The sequence below is a fragment of the Myotis davidii genome, unplaced genomic scaffold (assembly GCF_000327345.1).
Source record: "Myotis davidii unplaced genomic scaffold, ASM32734v1 scaffold655, whole genome shotgun sequence".
Classification (NCBI taxonomy): Eukaryota; Metazoa; Chordata; class Mammalia; order Chiroptera; family Vespertilionidae; genus Myotis; species Myotis davidii.
Window position 1 is genome coordinate 3,843,154 of NW_006287547.1, and position 17,582 is coordinate 3,860,735.

The following is a 17,582-nucleotide window of genomic DNA, read 5'->3' on the forward strand; positions in this document are numbered from 1 at the left end:
ATTTTTTTTTTAAGTTTCTACACTTAATTAGGATAATTTTTTGTTGTCAACACAATTATTTTCCTCATTAACATCAGTGTCATCATTAACATCATTTCTAAATCTTGACTTTCAAAATAAAACATACTGACTCTCAAAATAAAATAATTACTATGCACATAACATATTTTTACTAAAGTTCTTATGAAATGTTATTTAATATTTAGAGCTAACTTCCACAACAAATACATTCAGGTTTTTGGTTTTTTGGGTTGTTGTTTTTTGTTTATAATAGCATAGCTTTTATATGTAAGATGCCAAGTTTATTTCAACATGGCCTATTTTCATCCACAGCTTTTATATCCATTCACCTACTAATGGGCACTTGAGCTGTTTCCAGATCTTAGCTATTGTAAATTGCGCTCCTATGAACAGAAGGGTGTCTCTCTTCTTTCTGATTCGTGTTTTGGGTTTCTTAGGATATATTTCGAGAAGTGGGATCACTGTGTCAAATGGCAGTTCATATTTAATTTTTTGAGGAAACTCCATACTGTTTTCCATAATGGCTGCTCCTGTCCACATTCCCACCAGCAGTGTACTAGCGTTCCCTTAGTGTTTTATAAAATTTATATTGAGGAATATTTGACAATTAAGGTGAAATGAATTCAGGGATACTTCATAAAAGAAATAGAAGTTAAAATGTGCCTAAAACATGATTTTGACAGGTACATAGAAGGCAGATAAGAATATTGTATAGAAACCACACAATGAAGAAAAGCATCAACCTGTGAAAATATATGGCTCCACAATGTATAAGCCCCATGAGAAGAGAGCCCATGTCTGATTGGTGCACTGCTAAATATCCAGTGCAATAAACATATGCCACTACATTTTATATTTTGAGTGATAACCAGAATTGTTGGTAGACACCTGTGCACATTAAAATGCTTACTACAAAGATAACATGCTAGACAGTTTTAATATTATATTCTGTCTTCATTGAGTACAATTTGAAAAAATATATTTTTCTCAAAGCTTTCTCTCCTTACCCATAAATACCAACAAAAAAAGTAATGAAAATACCAACCTAATAACAAATGCAAACATGGCCTTTATGATCTTAAACTTCTTACTATGCATGCTCTTTTTCATGTTCTTCATGGTGAATGTTCTTATGTAATTATTGGAGTCTTTTAGGTTCTAACTTATACATTCTCCCTACTTTTTAATATCTGGGGGAAAATCTCCTTTGTAAAGTTGATGAAGTCTTAGAGGTAATATCTCAAACAAAGGCAAATTTAAAATGTAAGAAAAGTTTGAGGTTATCAAACTTTTAGTGACAATTAGGAAAGTTCATGAACTCTTGATAAGAACATAGCTGTGTACCACAACTAAACTTTTATAAATATAGAAATGGTTTCTATATAAATGACTCAAAACCACAAGCAATATTAAGTGGTATAGCAATGGTAACTAAAAATGTATATTTTTATTAAACTACTAGAGGCCTGGTGCACAAAATTATGCATGGATAGGGTCCTTAGGCCTGGACAGCGATGAGGGCTGATCTGTGGAGCGACCAGCAGGGCAATCGGGGGGCCCCTGCTGGCACATGCTTTGGTTGGCCTGGCACCACCCACTTGCTGGCCCCACCCCCGCTGTCATCTGCCTTGGAGGCAACCAGCGGAGCACTCAGGGGTCCCCCACTGGTGCCTGCCTTGGCTGGCCTAGGGCCTGCAGGCTGGGGACAGCTCCTGCATTGAGCGTCTTCCCCTTAGTGGTCAGTGCACATTCATAGCGACCGGTCATTCCACTGGTTGTTCTGCCGTTCGGAAGATTTGCATATTAGGCTTTTATCATATAGGATAATCACTGTGATTATCAGGCCACAGTAGCCCAGATAATTGAGCAGGAAACTGGTTGTCAAAGATTGATTGGGTCATGCTTGCTAGTGCCATAGTATTGAAACCAAAATTGTGGGTGTTTTGACTCTGAGTTCGTGTCTCGTGAAAATCGAAGGAAGAAATGGAGGACAACAAATGATTAACGGAACCAAAGTTTATTGGAAGAAGCCAGTCCTGGAAAAGGTGCTGCTGGGGTTTGGGAGTAGCCCAGTGTCCAGAGCTTCCTTTTCCTGTTACAATCAGGAGCAGTTCAGCATCCAAGCTAATTAAAGTCCAATAGTCCCTGTGTGGAGGCCCACATGGCCATGAGCCACATGGGCACAGGGGATATGCTCCCCTACAGGAACATCAGGGATCCATTATGTGCTGCACTGGGGGAGAGGGGAGGGAAGCCTGCGCTCTTTTGTTTATATGCTTGCCTCACTGCCTGGTGATTGGCTACCTGAATCTGTCTGTCTTAGCAATATGCATACATTTTAAAGATCATGTCTGTCATGCACCCTTCCTTCCCCACCCAGGTGGGGTGTCTTAGTCACTCTGCCTAGCTGGGTTCACAGTTTCAGTTCCTCCTTCAGGGTCATGCTCCTATCTACCTAACTTTTTTCTGTCTCCGTATCTCAGGGAAAATGTTACTATTAGAAGATCACCACTAACAACTGGCTTTAATGCATGTATTTTCCAATGAAGAACTATAATTTGTTGGAGCTCTGAATTTTTGGAGCATTGAGAATACTTAGCACGTAAGTGACTTTTGGAAGGCCCATTTTCAAGCTCTCCTTGCCAAAGACTTGCTATACAAGGAAGTTGCCTTTTCATTCCTCTCTGAGAAGGCTCTTCAACTTTAAACATACTGTTTTTTGTAAATGCACTCAGCTGTTGATTTCTGTAGAAAAATGTCAATGCTTCAATGATTTCAATGATTAATGAAAATAAAGCTAGGAATAGATGAAACACGAGATAACTTTTATATTCAAAGTCGTTAGTAGCCATATAGGGAGTTCTTAAAGGCCCATTAAAATAGATTATTATAACAAGGCAAATTAATGGTTTCTTCAGAGTTTGGAAAATAAACTTGATTAGTTATATGAGAAATTCATTACCAAAAGTCATTTTTCATATGTGAATAATAAATTATAGGCTATGTACAACTAATTTAGATCCATTATTCTGTGACATATTTGACCTGCCTTTGTTTATGAAATAAATGCAGCTGTTAAATGTGTTTATATAATAACCAATTAATGTTTGATGGCCGATCAACTTGATCTATGCATTTTGTTATAAAGAAAATAAAATTACTAAATTGTAGTAGCCAATGCTCTTCTGAGAAAAATACTTTGAAATAAATTTTAGCAAGTGATATTTCATTTTCTTGCACAATAATAGGCAGATTAACCACATCACTTCAGAAGTGCTTTTTTTTCTAATAAAACCCTTACGCATCTCTTTTTATTTAACAGTAATAGACATTAATTTTAAAACATCACTTTAAAAATAATGTATTTGATATGAATAACTTTTAGGGGCTATGCATAGTTAATAAGGAAGTATTTTACCTTTATATTGGAAAATTTTATACATATGTTGGGTTTATACATGTTAACAATTTAAAATCTATACTAATAAAAGGGTACTATGTTAATTAGACCAGGAGACCTTCCAGGAGACCTTCCGATGTCCTTCTGGACAAAGCATGGTGGCAGGGCAGAGGCAGAGGCAGTTAGGGGCAATCAAACCAGGAGGGGAGGGCAGTGGTGGTGATCAGGCCGGTGGGGGTGGCAAATGGGGGCGAGCAAGCTGGTGGAGGGAGGGATGGGCAGTTGAAGGCAAGCAGGCCAGCAGGCAGAATGGTTAGGGGCGATCAGGCAAGCAAGAAGGTTAGGAGCCAGCAATCCCAGATTGCAAGAGGGATGTCCAACTGCCGGTTGAGGCCTGGACATCCCTCAAGGGGTCCCAGATTGGAGAGGATGCAGGATGAAGGCCAGGCTGAGGACCCCTCCCGTCCCCCCCCCGGAAGTCGTATTTTGTGCACCGGGCCTCTAGTACTTTATATATGTATATAATATATTTTACAATTTGGAGATAAACTATAGAGAAAGCTAAAAGACAGACATGTCATCACATAACAGAATGCAAACAGTATCAAGTAAAAATACAGGCAACAAATGTATTGAGGACAAATGGTGGGAGGAGTTTGTAGGAAAAGGTGGATGCTCTATCATTTTCATCTTAAACAGTGAAACATTTACAGAAAATGTCTAAAGTAGGTGGGGTAACGAACAGAGATTTAAGCACATTATCTTATATTAGTGATAGAATCAAACAAATAAATAATGTACTGCACAATCACCACCACTAATACAGAATAATATTTCCTTGTCTGGTTGTACACAATTTATTTATCCATTCACCTACTAAAGTACATCTTGACTGCTTCCCAGTTTTTGACAGTTATGAATAAAGCTGCTATAATCATCTGCAGGCAGGTTTCTGTGTAAACGTAAGTTTTCCACTTGGGTAAATACCAAGGAGTACAATTGTTTGATTGGATGGTAAGACTATGTTTAGTTTTGTAAGAAGTTGACAACCTGTCTTCCAAAGTGATTTGCCAGTTTACATACGAATCAGCAATGAATGAGTGTTCCTCTTGCTGCATATTCCTGCCAGCATTTGGTGTTGTCCGTGTTTTGTATTTTAGCTATGTTAATGGTTGTGTAGTGATATTTTCTTGTTGTTTTAATTTGTATTTCTCTGATACCATACACCTTTGAGCACCTCTTAATGGTTATTTGCCATCTGTATATGTTCTTGATGAGGAGTCTTCAGATCTTTTGCCCATTGTTAATAAGGTTGTTTTAAGACAGTGGTTCTCAACCTTGGCACATTAGAATCACCTGGGCCCAGAAATCAGGATTTTAAAGATTCCCAGGGGATTCTAATGTGCAGCCAAGGTTGAGAACCACTGTTTTAAGAGTTCTTTGTATATTTTGCACAACAGTCCCTTATCAGATACAGTGGGGCCTTGACTTATGAGTTTAATTCGTTCTGAGACCAAGCTCGTTAACTCAAATTACTCTATCAAATCAATGCAAAAAATCGGCGGAGAGACAGCTGCTAGCTCAAAAAAGTCGTTAGTCGGGACACTTGTAAGTCAAGGCCCCACTGTATGCATTTTACAAATGTTGTATCTCAGCCTGTGGCTTTTTCTTTCTTTCATTCTCTTGATTGCCTTTTTTAAAATTGTTGACACTATTACAGATGTCACCCATTTTCCTGCTTTGCCCACTTCTACCCGGCCCCCGCCCACCCCCTCCCTGGCCTTCAATACACTATTGTCCATTCCATGGGCTATGCATATATGTTCTTTGACTAATCTCTTTACCGTCTTTTATCCAGTCCCTCCCACCTATATCCCCTCTGATATCTGTCAGTCTGTTCCATGTATCCATGCCTCTGGTTCTATTTTGTTCTTCAGTTTATTTTGCTCATTAGGTTCCACATGTAAGAGAGGTCATGTGATACTTGTCTTTCTCTGACTGGCTTATATAATTTGGCATAATAATCTCCCGGTCCATACATGCTGTTGCAAAAGTAAGAATTCCTTCTTTTGTATACCCTCCATATTTTTCCATTGATTGCTTTTCACAGAGAAGAATTTTTTAATTTTAAGGAAGCCAATTTATCAGTTATTTTTTCATGAATTGTGTCTTTGGTGTGGTGTTTAAAAAAATCACAGCCAAACCCATGGTTATGTATATTTTCATCTATGTTATCTTCTAAAAGTTCTATAGTTTTTTATTTTATACTAAGTCTTATGATCTATTTGGGGTTAATTTTTGTGAAGGGCCTAAAAATCTGTGTTTGCATTCACTCTTTGAATATAAATGTCTAGTTGTTCCATCACAATTTTTTGAAGACTATCTTTGCCCCATTGTATTTCCTTTGCTCATTTGTCAAAGTTAAGTAGTTTAAAATTGTATTGGTCTATCGCATGACATATTACAACCTAGTATAACATACATAACAATGATTTTTACTATATCCTTTTGGAGATGTTCCTGACTTAATAACTGGGACAGACTTTAAAAAAAGAAACAAAACTTAGCAAAAAGGGGAAGCTGCTTTAATCGTAAGTCTAATTGTTTTTACTCACAAAAATTGCTCACATATTAAATTATTGGCCAAATGTACATCACACATAGCATTTTCTGTTATAGGAAATTATCCCCGGGAGTAAAAGCCAGTTAGAACTGGGTTTCAGATCCTTTGTGAATGTGTAAGTTATGTATGTAAAAAAGTATGCATAAAGTCTCTATCTAAGCCATGTTCTTCTAGTTCACACTGATATAAAACAGTACTTTTTCTATCATAAATCTCAAATTACTTTTATCAGTTTTGGAGCAAAAAGAAAATATACAGATGACAGAGTGGAACTATTGATTCTTAATCAAGTTCCTGGAATGTAAAAGGAGTGAGATCCACTTATAGATACATTTTTACGTAAACTTTTCCAATTACTTTGTTTTTCTTTCCTTCAATTTAATTAGTATAATCGGTCATAGAGTCCAGCACACCTTACACTTACATTAAAGATAAAATACCTGTGTCCTACATGTGACCTACAGAATTAATACATAAGAGCTTCATTATGAATATGATTGTTGGATGGTTCTGTCCCAGTAGGGTCCAGTAAGTATTCTAGATTTACTGGAGATCCAGCAAGTATAATATTATAGGAGTACTATTTGTATGCTTGACCTAGGTTTATATGCATAATATGCATCATAAAACTCAAGTGAGAAAAAATGGAAATGAAGTATGACAGATGCATATCTATTTTTAAAAAGTGAATCAAAGTATATGCCAAATATCTAAATGGATCAGCAGTTTCATCTTCAATGACCAGCAAGATGTGTTATCTTTGTGATTGTGTAATGATTTCATTCTCTACTTATATAACACTATTTAGTTGTTATTTATGCTTTACATGCCCTTTATCCTATTGATGTTTCATTGTCCAGTGAAATGTTTTATTAGCCAATTTTTTTCTTTCTTCTTCTTCTTCTTGAACTCGAAAACCTAAAAGTAGAGTCCTGAGATTTCAGGCATCAGGTGCTGTTAGCAGGATTTCTATCCCAATTAAACTCTAATTCTCACCTCTCAACAGTCTGGACAAATTTCCCTTCACTATCTCCAAAGTCTCTTATTCGTCACTATCCCATTTTCCTCCATTTCAAATCAAGGTAACAAAGGAAACCTTTAATTCTGATATTTTTTACCGCAAGGGAACAGCAAGCCTCAATTGAAACAATTTCCCGCCAGAAGTCATGTCCAAATTCAACGTGACTGAGGACTATAGGGCTAACTATGTACATGCACAATAACGGGCATCCTCTACAATCACACAACCCTCTGATCATATACTTCCAGTTTTTCTAGCTCCTCCTTAAGTGGTGTTTCCTTCAGTCATGTTGCAACCTCCAGGACCTCTAGTTGGAGAGGATTTTTCTGTTCTTTGACATTGATAGCTGTTTACTATTTGGAATCAGTGAAGTTTCAGGAGTACTGCCACTGCTAGGAACATGTCGGTCCCAAGCGCACTCATGATACAACCACCCATTCAGTCCATGGCTGGCGCCGTCCTGTTTCGCAATGAGAAAAGTACTGTGCTGAGCCGTTTTCCCATCGGATCTTCCTCTTCCTTCCCCAGCACCCTCCAAACCTACCTCAGGCCGACCACCCAACCCCGCAGACCCTTAAGACCTTCCCCCCTATTTCTTCGACTTTCCTGCATCAAACTCACATACTATCATGTTGCCTAGGGGCACCCCTCTCTGCTCCCTGTGGGGCGGGGCCAGCCTGGGCAAGGGGCCTGGGTGTTCTGGTCTCTGGTCGTTCTGGTTGTTCCACTGTTTTAGTCACTGGGTTTTTATTACATAGGATTGCTATTATATTGATGTCTTAGAAATGTCAGCAGAATAACATCCTAAATCATTTACTTTGGAAGAAAAATCAATTCTTCTATTAGACTTAGGCAAAGAAGGAGCTAGGAAATAATAGCGTCCAGATCCCTCAGAATGAGGTCATTTTTAAATTAGCCACACATCTATTTTAAGAGGAAATGAAGCTTGGGTAAAAAAGGAAAGAAAAAAGGGGGGTACCTTACTTTGTGAGCAACTTCATAAAAATACCACTTTGGTCTAATATTTTACATCAGACATTTCTGTAAAATTAACTTTCATATTCTTTCTAGTTTATTTTATTAAAAAGTACCCTGTTCTGGGAATGTAAATTGGTGTAGCCAACTTACAGAATGGAGGTGCCTGCAAAAATTGAATGAAATTAGAGCTACAATATAGTCCAGCTATTCCACATCCGAGTATTTATCTGAAGGAAATGAAAACCCTAACTTGAAAAGATATTTGCACCACTAGCTTCAATGCAGCATTATTTACAACTAGGGGCCTGGTGCATGAATTCATGCACAGGTGGGGTCCCTAGGCCTGGCCAGCAAACAGGGCCCATCGAGACCATCTCTCCCAGTCCCGATCATGGCCTGCTGACCAGGGAGAGGGCTGAGAGGAGGGACTGTGGGATGTTGACCAGGTGGGGGACCCTAGGAGGTTGGCTAGCCATGGGGAGGGACTGGGGGAGGTTAGCCGGTCGCAGGAGGTTGGCTGTGGGAGTGCATTGACCACCAGGGGGCAGCTCCTGCAATGAGTGTCTGCCCCCTGATGGTCAGTGTGCATCACAGCGACTGGTCAACTGGTCGTTCAGTCGTAACAGTAACTTAAGCTTATATATAGCCATTAATGGGAAAACCTAAGTGTTCATCAATGGATGAATTGTAAGGAAATTGTATATATAATTCAGCCATAAAAAATAAAACTTTGTCATTTGCAACAATATGGATGCCCCTGTATGGTATTATTCCTAGTGAAATAAGTCAGAAAAAGAAAAACAAATACCACCCTAACCGGTTTGGCTCAGTGGATAGAGCGTCGGCCTGCGGACTGAAGGGTCCCAGGTTCAATTCCGGTCAAGGGCATGTACCTTGGTTGCGGGCACATCCCCAGTAGGGGGTGTGCAGGAGGCAGCTGATTGATGTTTCTCTCTCATCAATGTTTCTAACTCTCTATCCCTCTCCCTTCCTCTCTGTAAAAATATCAATAAAATCTATTTTTAAAAAAACAAATACCATATAGTCTCTCATGTAAAATCTAAACACACACATACACACACACACACACGCACACACACACACACACACAGAGTAATAACAAGCTCATAGATATAGAGAACAGACTGGCAGTTGCCAGAGGTGGGGAGGAAAATTGAGTGAGGGAGTCGAAGGTTAAATAAGTAAATGAATAAATTAATAAGATAAAAAAGCTGAGTTAACAAAATATTTCATTTCCTCTACTCATTTGAATAACACTTTAGTTTACATTATGTATGCCCTAGGACACAACAAGCTGAACTCCAGTTAATAAAGAAACAAAATCCAAATGTATGTTTTATTTTATAATTCAGTTTCTGTCTGTCTGTGTTTTGCCTGAGTGTCATGTACCAATGGCTGAGCCAGTATTTACCAAATTTTCTGCGTTTGTGTGGGACGGTCTGACTGAAAATACAGTTAAAATGGTGTGTGCAGTGTCCTTAAGGATCACTCCAGGGTGACAAAGCCTGGTACGATGAGAAGCGCTGTAATGCTGATCAGGAGAAATTCCCTGTGACTTCTGACACTGTGAAAAGTGGTGCCAGACTGCTCTCCAAATCCAAAGTCAAAAGACAGTCAGTTCCTGGCATTTCTTGGCTACGGGTGGCTTCTTTTCGGAGCCAGGCTGCTTCAGGGAAGTAGCAGCGAAGCTTTATTTGTTTATTGAAGGCTGATGGTTCTGAGTACTTTCAGATAAAGCAGGTTGTATTTTGACTATATCGGTGCATGCGGTTTTGACATAATAACCATGTCTTAAGTAGATCAGTGTGTCATGAACATCCATTCTTGTCATAATGCGAGGCTCCTGTAGTAAGCAATCCGATTTGAGTCTATCTGAAGGCTTTTCAAACCTAAATTTCCTTATTTAGAATTAGATTGCTGTCACTTAATTTCTAGGCAACCATTTGAAGTCCCAGCACTTACGCTCACCACCCTCACAGATTTGCAACCCCCACTGCTTTGGTTAATTAATCAATTGGCTGCATTTCTATTTTTATGAGATTTTTGCTAATATGTTCAGAACCATGGTTCCTAAACTATGGCTAGTGATGCTTTTAAAAATCTTTAATTATGGAGAGAAAAATCAGTTCTTAAGTTTAATTGTTTGCTTCCTCTTTGCAAATATACTCTTCTCATATTTTTATTTAAATCTTTCTATAAAAAAAAGTCCATCTGGTAAAAAGAATTTTAACTTATTAAACTATCAATTCATCATTTCTAAGGGTCATATTTTCAAGTAAATATTTTAAACTATTTTGAGAAAGTTAATCCTTTTCATTCACAGATAAATATTTATTTATTTATTTATTTATTTATTTTTCTTTATTGATTAAGGTATTACATATGCGTCCTTATCCTCCCATTGCCCTCCTACTGGCCCCCACTCATGCCCTCACACCTCTCATGTCTGTGTCCATTGGTTAGGCTTATATGCATGCATACAAGTCCGTTGGTTGACATCTCCCTCTTACCCTCGCCCTCCCCTACTGTCCCTCTGAAGTTTGATGGTCTGATCGATGGGATAATATAGGGCTCTCTATAGTTAGTCCATTCAATATTAAAAACAATTATATCATGGAAACTATAAAAATAATTCTTTATTTTCCTGTCAACATTTGGTGAATAAAAAACATCTTCAGGAAAATACAGTTGTGTTTTCTAGGAATTAATTTAAATATGTTATTGCAAATTTGAACCTGTGATACACTCTGGATACATTTGAAAATAGCACATAAATAATTCTTTTCAGTTCTTTGAGTGAGTGATTTTTTTCTACCCTGTCTTCTAATTCCCTGATCTGATCCTCAGTTTCCCCTAATCTGCTGTGTGTTTCTTCATAATGTGTTCCTTATTAGTGCTATGTTATTCTTCATTTCCAACTGCTCCCCTAATCTGCTCTGTGTTTCTTCTAATGTGTTCCTTATTAGTGCTATGTCATTCTTCATTTCCAACTGATCTATTTTCACAGTTTCTATATCTTTTTTCATGCTGTTGAGCATCTTGTAATCATTATTCTGAATTCTATATCAGATAAATTTCTTATCTCCATTTCACTTAGCTCTTCTGAACTATTATTCATCAAATAAAGATCAATAATTGTAAGAGAATTATCACAAACTATCTGATTAAATTAACAACTGTTTCATAAGGTGGTTTTAATTTACCATTGAGAGTATATTAACATATTGAGGGCAGAGGAAGTATTTTGTGCTTCTGTTATATCCATGCTATCTTCTAATGGTATGTTTTAGTTATATAGTATCTGATAATCAAGCTATGTTTATGAATAAATGAAAAACATTTTTGTGGTATTAAAAATAGAGCATATGAAAATAATATGTTAAAACTGTTATTGGAAAATTAAACTCCCTGGTCACTCGTGGGAGTAAGGTTCTTGCAATATCTTCAGAAAATGTATTTCCTAAGATTCATACAGGAACCTGAGAGGTGGTAGAAGATTTTTATTGGTGTGGAAGTACCTGTGGAGTTTTCAGGTTCCAAATTCCCTTGCCCTTGAAGCCAGTCCTGGAAACGGTGTAGCTGGGGTCCCAGCAGAGCAGAAATAGGGCCATTGTCCAGAGCGTCCATCCCATGTTGCAGCCAGTGGTGATTCAGCATTTAGGCCACATTCCATTAGTCCATGTGTGGAGTCCAGCATGCAGTGTACCATGTGGGCACAGGGGAGCACATCCCCCTGACACAGGCGAGCCATGAACCTGACACATGAGAGGGAGAAGAGAGCGAAGAGAGCAAACATCTGTTGTTTGTAAGTTTAAATATTTAGGTTTCTCATACTTGCAGTGTTCACACCCATCCTGGCCACTAATTTGTTCCCAGATATGATTGGCAGACAGGAAGGTACCTTCCCACATCACTCATTCCTTTACTGAGCATGTGTCTAAAGTCTTTGTCTAGTCCCTTCCCCCATCAATCAGCAGGGAACAGACTGAGGGAGTGTTAAATGCAGCTCTTTGGCAAAGCTATATATTGGCACACCTATATATAGTCTTCCATTTCTTCCTCTCCTATTAAACAGCTTATTACAATGGCATCAAAACCATCATTTCTATCAAGGTTATCTAAGCACATCATATATAATAAAAGCTTAATATGCAAATCGACTGAACGGTGGAATAACCGGTGGAATGACTGGTCACTATGACATGCACTGACCACCAGGAGGCAGACACTCAACACAGAAGCACCCCCAGCCTGCAGGCCCCAGGCTGGCCAAGACGGGTGCCAGCAGGGGCCCCCCAATTGTCCCATCTGTCGCCCCACAGATTGGCCCTGACCGCTGGCCAGGTCTAGGGACCCTACCTGTGCATGAATTTCATGCACCGGGCCTCTAGTTAAATAATAAAAATCTTGTGAGGTGGCTTTTTAAAATCTTTATTATTGAAAGTATTATAGATGTCCCCTTTTTTCCTTATTGACCCCCTCCACCCCAACCCAAGTGGCTTTTATATTTTTCTAGAAAGATTATACAAAAAATGGCAAACATCTCCACTAACTCCCCACTCATTTTTACTTCATGGGAAAATTTTGTCTGTTTTAAATTTTGCAAATAAAAAGGCATAACATTTTCCTGTGCAATGTCTATGAGATGTCAACGTGTAGAAAGCCTTGTAATTCCTCAACTCTTTGAATGGTGAAAAGGTATGTTAATTTACCCCTCATTTCAATAGACTTTTCTTCATGTCTCTAAGCCTTTCAGAGTAACATAAACTTTCTTGACATTGTCCTTCAATGTGATAAGAACGCAAAAATAGACGACACAAAAATCTGTGACCAATTCAGAGAATCTGTCAGGACTGAAAAAGCAGGAAGTGACAGCAGGTCAGTAACTTGTTTAAGTGTGAACTGGAGCAATAGGGTGAAAATCATTTGAATTTCAATTACTTCTACACCTTTTAGGTGTTTTTCAAGCAGGCAAAATCCAGGATGTATAAACACGTATGTACATTCTAGGTATAAAAATTCCTTTAAGCCCTGATATTCTCACTTTGAAAATCCTTTATCAAGAAAGTATGCATATAATACTAGTGGGCTATTTAATATAAAGACTTTAGTTTTTAGGATTTTAGGGGAATCAAATAAATTAGTAGAAATCCTGTTTGTAAAAAAGTTTTGTTTAAAAAATGTATCTAATTTCAGCTTTAAAATATAAAATGGAGGCAAAAGAGAGACTTTTAAAGTCTTTCTGCTTGAAATTTGTAAGATATTCTGGGAAAACTAATGTCAGCTTTATGTGTGTGTCTTCTTATTGCAAAAGTAATGCATATTTATAATGAAAATATAAAAAAGAAAATAGTACATAAATAACTTTTAACATTTCAGCAATTCATTTATATCTATTACCTAACGGTCTGATATATTTTTTAAAATATCTATTCTTGTGTTGAAGTATTGCCTTGGAAAATTAGGATTTTGTTTTCAATTTCTCTTTCTGTGATTTTTAAAGATATATATTTAGCATATATTGAACATAAAAAGTATTTATAATATATGTATAATTATAGAGAAAAATAAAACAAGCTTTTATATGCCCAAATTTCAGTTTAAGAAACAGTATTTTGTTGTGAGACATTTCAGTTTAAGCTGTGCCATAGGCATTTAAGAATGTGAATGTAGAGCAGCAGAAATTATTACACTAACAATTTATAAAGGCTATCAAACAAAATATTATAGAAAAATATTAGGTTACTGAGGAATACAAAAAGTATAAAGAGGAGTATCAATTAATTAATTAATTTTGTAAACTACCAAAAATATTTTTTTTTATTTTTGTTATATCATATTTATAATGACTTATCTCTAAATCATTTATTTTTGAACTAGAGGCTCGGTGCACAAAATTTGTGCATGGGTAGGGTCCTTAGGCCTGGCCAGTGATCAGGACCAATCTGTGGGGTGACCGGTGGGGTGATTGGAGGGCCTCTGCTGGCACCTGCCTTGGCTGGCCTGGCACTGCCCACTCACTGGCCTCACCACTGCTGCCAATAGCCTTCCTTTGCAGGGTGATCAGGGGGGCGCCCGCTGGCACCGCCTTTGCTGGCCTGGGGGCTGGGGGCAGTTCCTGCATTGAGCGTCTACCCCCTGGTGGTCAGTGTGCATCATAGCAACTAATTGTTCTGCTGGTCATTCCAGCATTCGGTTGATTTGCATATTAGGTTTTTATTATATAGGATTATATAGGATAGTGTGTCTGTTCCCTTAGTAATGGCACTTTAAATATGACATGTTCCCATAAAATGGTCTGATTTCTTTCAGGAAACTATTGATATTCATTGGTATATTTGTTTATTAGCGTCCAATAGCACACTTTAAAAAACATTGACAAAATCTGCCTTGGCATATTATACCTATTTTTAAAAAGATATAAAGATATTTTGCTTCCTAAATAGCTTTCAAGTGTCCATCTGCTTTTCTCTACCTTCACTCCCACTACTCAATTCCTATTATTTTTTGTTTACCAATACGACTGAAATAGCTTCCTACTTAGGCTCTTTTGTTCCCCATTCAGTCCCTTCCATTTCTTTTTTTCTCACCCCAACTAAAGTGATCAGGAAAATCTTTTAAACTTTTAACTTATTCCGACCTCTGACAATATGTACTTCTTCAGGAAAGCTTTTCCTGTTATTCCTGGGTTGTTTAAATTTCCCTCTTTCATTCTTTCATAAAACAATACAGTTATTCTTAATAGCACTTTTCTCAGTTGTAATCGTATGTTATTTATTTATTGATTGGCATATATTTCCTTCAACAAGGAAATGCCATTCATCTAATTTCTTCTATCTAATTGCTGTGTATATAATTGCTTAAAATAGTTGATGAATGAGTTAACCCAGCATCCCTTTGGAACTAATTTTGTTTTCACTATGACCTAGTGCAGTGGTCGGCAAACTGCGGCTCGCCCGCACGTGGTATTTTGTGGAAGAGCCACACTCAAGGGGCCAAAGAGCCGCATGTGGCTCACGAGCCGCAGTTTGCCGACCACTGACCTAGTGTGTTGGGTTTCAAATTGTGATCCCAGAGCACAAAGCTTCCATAGAAATGCCTGCCTCAGACATTATCATAGTGAGCTCAGGTGCTGCGTTTTCAGTTTCTGCTTTATCTGCAGCACATCTGCTAGCATCCCTGGGATTGTTTTTGATATAAAATTTTCTTTAAAAACATTATTCTAGTGCTAAAATCATATAATTGAAATCACTGGAGAACAATCATTTAAAAATTAGTGGTCAATGATTAGTTTAAAAGAACATAGTACTCGCTCAGCCGTCATGGCTCAGTGGTTGAGCACTGAACTATAAAGCAGGAGGCCACAGTTGGATTCCCAGTCAGGGCACGTGCCCGGGTTGCAGGCTCGATCCCCAGTGTGGGATGTGCAGGAGGCAGCTGATCAATGATTCTCTCTCATCATTGATGTTTCCTTCTCTATCTCCCTCTTCCTTCCTCTCTGAAATCAATAAAATTATATTTAAAAAAAAGAAGAACATAGTACTAGTTTATACGAACTAAAGTGAAATGTGCACTTGTTTTGCTTTGTGTTTTTAATTGTGTAGGGGTTTTTGTTTGTTTGTTTGTTTCAGAACAAAACAATTTAAATACCTGCCATGTGGCTGACAAAGGAGTATGTGATTAGTGATTTAAGTCCGTTTGGTGTAAGCAGATAGAGCTGGTTATAATTATATGTCATACAGAGAACACTAAGAAAGGGTATGCTGTGTGCAGTTTGTTAGCAGGTTAGCATTGTCTGATGCTGTACCAGTCCTCGAAGCAGCACTTTGCTATGGTTAGCATGATCATAGCATTCAGAATAAAAATGCCCTTACACCACCTCCAGTAACAGAGCCTCAAGGAAAGTTTTATTTTGTTTCTTTTATTTTTGGCATCTTAACCTTTTATATTCACCCTTAAATAAGAAAATATCTACCTATGTGTAATGGTTGCCAATATACATAGTTAAAGTTCAATATTTTATCTACCTATTCTCCTTTATTTTCACTCCCTCAGTAACTGTGAGTAGAAAAACTACTCAAAAAATAATTTGAAGCAACACGTCCTACCCATTAGCTTATTTGAAAATAATCTTGAATCTTGAATACCGTAACACTTTTACCAAACAGTTAGAGTTTGGAACCAAAGATGGCTTCACTGGATTCTCATTCATTTTAGCTTCGTTAACATACTGATTTACTTCAGGTACCTCCTGAAAATTTCATCATCAATGAGAGTGATGTTTGTAGAAAGTGTTTACACATAAAAATCAGTGCTTGTTTAAAAGACTTGACTTCGTTGAATAATTGATTAGCAAGAATTGTTTAGTAATGTTGTATTTATGTAGTTTTTGGTAATGAATTAGGTCATAATTTATTGCCAAGTATAATGCATTACAGTTTCTTTCTTTGCTCCTGGAAAGACTTAGAACTGATATTCTGCCTTGAAGAGTGCTTTACTTTATTAGTTTTTGGACACATATACAATCAGTCTTATAGCAAAGACATATAAATGTCACTCTTCCCTAGGGAGTGGATTTTAAAACTCATCAGGTGCTTCTGTTGGCAAAATATCCTCAAAAGCCACCTGTCTTTAAAAATATTGATAGATATATCTGAGGTGTAAAGACTATAACCCAAAAGAAAGTATAGTTCAAATGGAAAAGAAAGTACATTCAAAGATAAAAAAGGAAATTTTCTGAAATGGAGACTCTATTTGAAAAATTCACAGGGCACATCTTATCTCAGGAAAAAACGAACAATATTTAGCCCTGGCCCAGTGGCTCATTTAGTTGGAGTGCTGTCCAGTACACCAAAAGGCTGTGCATTCACCCTGCATGGGGGGCCGGGGATGGACCTGCACCCCAGGTACATGACCTTGACTGGGAATTGAACCTGAAGGCCTTTGATGAGCAGGCTGATGCTCTAACCACTTAGGCACACTGGTCAGGCCTAGTTGACTTACATTTTAATTAATATTCAACTCAATATATTTTATTTTAAAGATAATTTGCACAGAAGTTTTTTATTTCATCAGCCTATATTTATATTTATGCATTCAACAGATATTTATTATGCCCACTGTCACTCTGTTGTTGCAGGAAAAAAAACCTGAAAATAAAAGAAACATATTCTCTGCCCTCTTAGAGTTTGCGTTCCATAGGGAGTACATTCAGTAAAATTACCCAGGTAATCATAACTTTTAGAAAATATAAGTGTCATGAAGAAACATAAAGTGGTGTAAGGAGTAGGGTATAAAACTGGCTGTTTTAGGTTGCACAGGTAGTTCCTCTTTGGAGATATATTTTTAGCACAGATCTACCGTATTTGCCGGCGTATAAGACGACTGGGCATATAAGACGACCCCCTAACATTTCCACTCAAAATACAGAATTTGTTATATACTCACCATATAAGATTACCCCCTCTTCCGCACACCTTCCACACACCAAATAAAAGGTAAAACAATATCAGATTTGA